This window comes from Polypterus senegalus, unplaced genomic scaffold, assembly GCF_016835505.1.
Source record: "Polypterus senegalus isolate Bchr_013 unplaced genomic scaffold, ASM1683550v1 scaffold_1692, whole genome shotgun sequence".
NCBI classification, from domain to species: domain Eukaryota; kingdom Metazoa; phylum Chordata; class Cladistia; order Polypteriformes; family Polypteridae; genus Polypterus; species Polypterus senegalus.
Window position 1 is genome coordinate 15935 of NW_024378345.1, and position 7857 is coordinate 23791.

Sequence of the window (7857 nt, forward strand, 5' to 3'; positions counted from 1 at the left end):
AGAGAAGAGATAAAAAAAACCCAATTCACATAGCCAAGTGGTGGCAAATGGGACAAGGACTTTCAATGCTCTTTTTGCAAGAGTTGAATACCCAGTTTGAACACTGCACCAAAAGGTTTTGAGTGAACTGGACTCGTAAAGCAGCTTCATTGCTTGGCATGCTTGCATCTCAATTAAATGTTCTTTGTCTTCATCCTCATCTCTCATCTTTTCTAATTTGAAAGCAAAGGGGTTGATGATTCAAGTTTCTGATTCTTCCAGATCTCCCGGGCAGAAATAACCGTCAAATGACTCTTTCAGGCTTTCCAGGTGCTGACTGATTTCTTCTTTGACAATGTCTTTCAAATTTAAGCTGCTGCACTCCACAATGACTTCGTCCAGCGAAGAAAAATTAGCGAAATTCTTATTCTGGATACGTAAACAACAACTTATTCCTGAAAGCACGCAGCTTGTTGCAGGCAGTCACAATATTCATTTCTTTTCCCTGAATCGAACAATTCAAATCATTGAGATGTTGGAAAATATCTGCCAGGTGTGCCAACAATGGAGTAAAATTAGGAAATTCGAAAGAATGCAGAAGGTCACATTTCTGTTCTCGTAGAAGCTGAAAAAACCTTGTCAAAACTCGACCTCTAGAAAGCCATCTGACCTATGTATGAAACAGGAGAATAGCAGCATCATCATTAAGTTCACTACAAAACGCTTTGAACAACCTGTGATTCAAAGCTCTTCCACAAGTAAAATTTATAATTTTAACACACAAATCCATTACGTTTTTCAAAGTAACCGGCAAGGTCTTCGACACAAGAGCTGGGCGATGAAGGATACAATGAGTAACCATCACCTCTGGTACTTCATTTCTTACAAGAGTAACAAAGCCAGATCGGTTTCCTCACATAACAGGAGCACCGACAGTACAAATAGATCCGATAATTTGCAACGGAATCTCGTTAGTATTGAAAAAGCTTTTTACCATATTGAAAACATCCCTTATGGCTGTCATTGTTTTGAGTGATTTGCAAAACAGGAATTCTTCCTCGATGTCATTCGCCTTTGCATAACGAATGAAAAAGATGAGTTGGCTACAATTATCAACGTCTGTCGATTCATCTAACTGAATTGAGATCTTGACGGAGGAAGCTTTGATGTCCGAAAACACTTGATCGAGAATATCAGCGCCGATGTCATCATTCTTACTGTGGATAACATTGTTTGACAGAGGAATCCGTTGAACTTTCTGTGCGGCCTCTGCACCCAGGATAGTCTTCACTATATGTAAAACACATGGTTTGATAAGAGTCTCTGCAACAGTGTGCGGCTTTTTCATTTTTGCCACTACATATGCTACTTTGAATGATGCCAGAAGCAGGGGCTTATCCACAGGAGCGAACCCTAACCGGAAGCGTTCCTTTAATGTCGTAGCGTGCCATTTTAGCCTTCGAGGAATTAAGATCATTCCCTTCTCTCGTGTTTCCACCATGTTTAACTTGGAAATGTTCACCGAGCTTTGATGGCTTCAAGTTGGAATTGGAAAATATTGCATTGCAAAGCACGCACTGCGGTTTGTCTACTCCTTCAATAATTGTTTTGGTAAAGCCATACTCAGTGTAATCCTCCTTCCATTTTCTAATTTTTTCGTGACTAGCCATGATTAAATGAACGGTAAAAAAGTAAGAGCGAAGTGACGGTGACTTATTGAGGCAGGCAGGCGAGAGCACAATAGCATGCGGGCTCGATGTAGTGCGCATCAAGTCGATCTAAAATGCAGGGTCAGATCCGAAAAAATATATCTTTTCAAGTTCTATTTGGATATAAGTAGGTTCTATTTAGTCTACAGAAATATCTTTGGTATTTGGAAGTTGAATTTAGTCTTTAAATTTCTATGGTGAAGAAAAATTTATGCAATGATGACTAAATTTAACTTACATTCCTACCAAAGATATTTCTGTCGACTAAATAAAACTTACTTATATTTAAAATTTAAATAGAACTTGAACAGATACGATAGTTCATAATACCCACGCAGCACAAGTGCGCGTAAGAGCGGAAGTCATCCGTTTTAACAAGCAGCGTATTGCACTGATACAAAACAGCCTGCCCATTTAATTATTTAGGAATGGATAGATAAATTAAGATTTTGTACAAATAATGTTTTTCATTTTTCTTCCTCGATGGATTCTGGCACCCCCATCAACAGTTGCTCCCCAATCGGGAAGCGCTGGTATAGGTCAAAGCTGCCTGCAATTAGACTAGTACCCATTGCAAAATCTGAGTGAGCTGTCCAAATGGAGAGTGGATATTATTTTAGATAGAATTTAAAATGATTTAAATTTGTTATACAATTGTAAAATTCAAACAGTTCTTAATGAAGGACTATGAATAGGGCAGTGGATTTTCTTTGTGGGGGTTCATTGGCTCAACTTTACTGGTTTCAAGAAGGGGTTGGGATTTGCTCTTTGTAATTGCATTGTGAGTGTATATCTAATGATATGCAATTTATAATAATACATTTAAATATAAGAACATTATACTTATTAGAGTTTTATGTAACTACATAATATGTACAATATACTGCAGCCTAAGGAATAATGATTTTTTTTGTTTTCTTAAAGGCTTCTATGATACTAATTATCCATTATGTTGAGTTAAACAATGTGAAACATCATGGCACTGCAAATATAACTTTATTATTCCAAAAAAAAACATACTATAGTGTTAACAGGAGCAATTAAAGTATCAATGCATTGTATATGCTATTTCTTTTTAGCCTCTAGGTTAAAAAACGTAATATGAGGTATACTTACTGGCAGACTGAAATCAAAACAACAGATGTCTTTTCATCTTAAGTGAGGATTTTAAAAATTAATCTGTGGTTCAAAAATCTGGAGATCCTTTTTTTGTCAGACTGGTTGCTTTATCTTTCTTTTTATTTTGCAAGTTGGTATTGCTAATGATAATATTCTGTATTCTAAACATCTGTTTTCTGAATTTGCATTCATAGAGTGTGTATTTTAAACTGAGCAAAAATATTAAATAAATTCCTTGTCATGATTCCTTTAATCATAAAATTATATTTTAATTCTATGTGAATAATGCTTTTTTGTGCAATATTTCAAAATTACATCCAATTTATGGAGCATGAAAAATATTGAAAAATAAATAATCAATAACGACATGTGCCCCAAACAAAAGTTTTATTTTACACGTTTAAAAACCATCTACAACCAAATAAACTTTGGAAAAAAATTTAGAATAAATAATAAAATCAATGAAATCCAAGCCACACTGTACATCTAGGAAATTAAAAACGATAATTTTATATTTGGTGCAAGATTTGACACAGTTTGTGTAACCAAAACAGGAAGAGATTATACACAATGTTGGAGCATCATGATGCTTTGAGTAGGTAGTGATGGCGCAGGCCACCACCACAAAGAAAACAGACAAAGAAACAGAAGAGAGAATAGGGGTTAGTACGGGTTTTAGAGCCACCATGAACAGTTATTATAATGAATTGAACATACAGAGTATCAGGATTAAATTAAAGTGAAGTTATGAGAAGGCCATGTTAAAATAATGTTTTTTCAGCAGTTTTTTAAAGTGCTCCACTGTATTAGCCTGGCAAATTCCTATTGGCAGGCTATTCCAGATTTTAGGTGCATAACAGCAGTAGGCTGCCTTACCACTTTTTGCTCTTGGAATTCTAAGGAGACACTCATCTGAGGATCTAAGGTTACGATTTGGAATATAGGGTGTCAGACTTTCCGATATATAAGATGGAACGAGATTATTCAAGGCTTTATAAACCATAAGCAGAATTTTAAAGTCAATTCTGAAAGGCACAGGTAACCAGTGTAGTGACATCAAACCTGAAGAAATGTGTTTGGATTTTCTTTTCCTAGTTAGGATTCTAGCAGCTGCATCCTGCACTTGTTGCAAACGATTTATGTCTTTTTTGGGTAGTCCTGAGAGGAGTGCGTTACAGTAAGCTAGTCGACTGAAAACAAAAGTGTGAACTAATTTCTCAACATCTTTCCATGATATAAGAGGTCTAACTTTTGCTGTTTCTTGAGTGAAAAAATGCTGTCCTAGTGGTCTGATGAAAATGCGATTTAAAATTCAGGTTACAGTCAACAGTTACCTACAACTAAGTTTTTTACTTTCATCTTGACTTTTAATCCTAATGCATCAAGTTTATTTCTGATAACCTCATTGTATCCATTATTGCCAATCACTAAAATTTCAGTTTTCTCTTTATTTAGCTTGAGAAAATTACTATTCATCCATTCAGAAATACCAGTAAGACATTGTGTTAGTGAATTGAGAGAGTCGGGGTCATCAGGTGCTATTGATAAGTACAGTTGTATGAGAGAGAGGCCCACCCATTGACTAAGGCAATTTCTAAGAATGTTGTGATCAATGGTGTCAAATGCAGCACTCAGATCTAGGAGGATGAGAACAGATAAATGGCCTCTGTCTGCATTTACCCGCAAATCATTTACTGCTTTAACGAGTGCAGTTTCTGTGCTGTGATTTGTTCTAAAACCCGACTGAAACTTATCAAGAATAGCATGTTTATTGAGGTGGTCATTTAATTGCATAATGAATCCCTACTCTCAAATTTTACTTAAGAAGGGCAGGTTAGAGATTCTAAAATTTTCAAAAGCAGAGCAAGAAGAAAAGAAAGGAAAGGAACTCCCAGGATAAAGCTGCAACATCCTAATTATGCATGCAGTATATTTTGGAACTGGCCCAGTCTCTCTATTAAGAAAAAAGTTATCATAAATGTTAGCAACAGATGACTAGTAATCATGGGCCATCACACTACACATGTCAAACACTACTGAAACACAAAAGTTTCAGTAAAATACAAAATGTGTTTTAGGATCATTTCTCGACAAGGATAATCTTTGTCCATAAAGGATAGCATGCTTACTTGTGAAATTTCTACCTGATTGTGAAACATTTAGCGGCTGATCCGTTGTAAGCATTTTATTTGTATTATTACTACATACATACTATTGCAAGTAGTCCTTAAATGGCTAAGTGATTAGTAAATAATAATAAAAACAATGCAACAGATAACATTCTAGTACTTAAGTGGAGGTCCAAAAAAATTTTAGTAGTAAGTGGAAGTTTCAAGATCATTCTAGTCAGAGTGTCTGTTTTATCTCTAGTTATCTCACAGTCTACACATACATTTTTAGAAGCATCTTGTAATAACCATTGCTTGGAGAATTAGTGACATTGGAAACTTCAATATGGTGGCCGACAGTGGCATCATACCACTGAAATAAGTACGTACATCGGTTTTGGTTAGCGCTGGGAAGCCACCTACCAAATTTCGTGAAGATGGAGCCATAAATAAGAAAGTTCAACATGGCGAACGTTGTCAACCGCTATGACCGTTACGCGTAGAATTTTGAAATGAAACCTGCTTAACTTTTGTAAGTAAGCTGTAAGGAATGAGCCTTGCAAATTTCAGCCTTCTACCTACACGGGAAGTTGGAGAATTAGTGATGTTGGAAAGTTCAATATGGCGGCTGACAGTGGCATCATACCACCGAAATAAGTACGTACATTGGTTTTGGTTAGCGCAGGGAAGCCGCCTACCAAATTTCGTGAAGATGGGGGCCATAAATAAGAAAGTTCAACATGGTGGACGTTGTCGACCGTTATGACTGTTACGCGTAGAAATTTTAAATGAAACCTGCTTAACTTTTGTAAGTAAGCTGTAAGGAATGAGCCTGCCAAATTTCAGCCTTCTACCTAAACGGGAAGTTGGAGAATTAGTGACGTTGGAAAGTTCAATATGGCGGCTGACAGTGGCGTCATACCACCGAAATAAGTACGTACATTGGTTTTGGTTAGCGCAGGGAAGCCGCCTACCAAATTTCGTGAAGATGGGGCCATTAATAAGAAAGTTCAACATGGCGGACGTTGTCGACCATTATGACTGTTACGCGTAGAATTTCGAAATGAAACCTGCTTAACTTTTGTAAGTAAGCTGTAAGGAATGAGCCTGCCAAATTTCAGCCTTCTACCTACACGGGAAGTTGGAGAATTATTGACGTTGGAAAGTTCAATATGGCGGCCGACAGTGGCGTAATACCATAGGAATAAGTACGCGTACAAAGCGGTTGACAACATTCACCATGTTATACTTTCTTATTTATGGCCCCCATCTTCACGAAATTTGGTAGGTGGCTTCCCTGTGCTCACCGACCAATGTACATACTTATTTCGGTGGTATGATGCCACTGTCGGCCGCCACATTTAACTTTTCAATGGTCTTTGTTACTTATGGGCCCATCTTCAAGAAATTTGGTACGCTGGTTCCCAATGCTAACTGAATCCTACTTATGTACATATATACGTCCATAGCCTGCAGCTCGGTCACCATGTGAGGTGGCGTTGGGTCCCCCATCCCAACGCCTCAACACGTTGTTGGCTGCCTGCCTATAAAAGGCCATCCGTCGCTCTGGTCTCTACATTCCCTTCCTTCTTTCGCCACGGGATTCACGTCTCCCTGCTGATAACTAAAGCCTTTTATTTAATCCACGGCTTCTCCGCTGTTTTATTGTTTGTTTATTACGATTATAGTTATTGTGTAGGTATTTTAGACTTACTTTACATTGTTCAGGTACCCATTTCCTTTATCATTCCAACCGTACCCCCATTAACATGTCTATCGAGGTGATCACCATCGATCAAAGAACTGTCTCTTACCGAGTGGTTTCCATGTCCGGAGATGGCACCTACCTTTTCCATTCTCTGTGTTATATATTGCACGGCCATATCAGGCTCACTCTTGATATCTGGAGGAACATTGTGTCTTATGTATTGAATGACTGGGACAGGTTCAAGGTGTGGACTGAAGACGGTACAGGAGATATTTATACTACACAGGAGCAGTATAAGAGTGAAATGCTTAAGCCCTTCACCTATGGTTCTGCATGTGAGTTGATGGCTACCGCTGAATTGTTCGGTTGTCGCTTTCAAGTGTACCGAAATGGCCAAATATTTTACACCTTTCGACAACCGCCAATGCCTCTTAAACATTTTAGATTGACAGGTGATGATTGCAGTAGTGGACACTTTGATGTTTATGAATGTTTAAACTCTCAAAAGCTGGATGCGAAGTTATCAATGAAACCGGTTGTATGCTTACAACGCTTGACAGATGCCGAATGTCACTTCAACACAAGTCCTGCAAATACTGTAGTAATTGAAACAAACCATGAAACTCAAACCGATTATGACAGCAGTAATCCAAGCTGTGAGATTTGAAACAAGATTATTGTTCACATGGCCAACTGTACGTTGCATGCTCAAGAATAAGCTCAGCGCACAGCTTGGTCATATTACAACCGCAGGGCCGAACTCACAATGTGGTATTCAAAGAGATCCTTAACAAATAACTATTGGTATATTTTCCCTGAGTTTAAAAAAGTAAAATTTTCTTCTTAATAAAAGGTTTAAGGCAGTACTTCCCTGCCGAAGCACGGGTATTTTGCTAGTATATATATATATATATATATATATATATACAGTACATATATATGACAGTTCTCTCTCACAATTAAAAGAATGCAAACATATCTTATCTTCAAAAGAGCGCCGTCAGGAGCAGAGAATGTCAGAGAGAGCGCTCGCTAAGAAAAGCAAAAAATCAATACGTGCTTTTAAGTATACAGAAGCACCGCGATAAAGCGGCATTTTGTAGAGGAGCCTCCGCGTCCTCTGTGCAAACAGCCCCTCTGCTCACACCCCCTCCGTCAGGCAGAGAGAGTGAGAAAGATAGAGAGAAGCAAACAAGCATCGCGGGAAGCATGTCTTATATCTTTGAGGAGTTTT

At 37.8% G+C, this 7857-nt stretch overlaps 1 pseudogene; it reads right to left on the reverse strand.

The window, feature by feature from the left end:
* Nucleotides 1–403: 403 nt before the first annotated feature.
* Nucleotides 404–1622, reverse strand: LOC120519574 (annotated as a pseudogene).
* Nucleotides 1623–7857: the final 6235 nt, after the last annotated feature.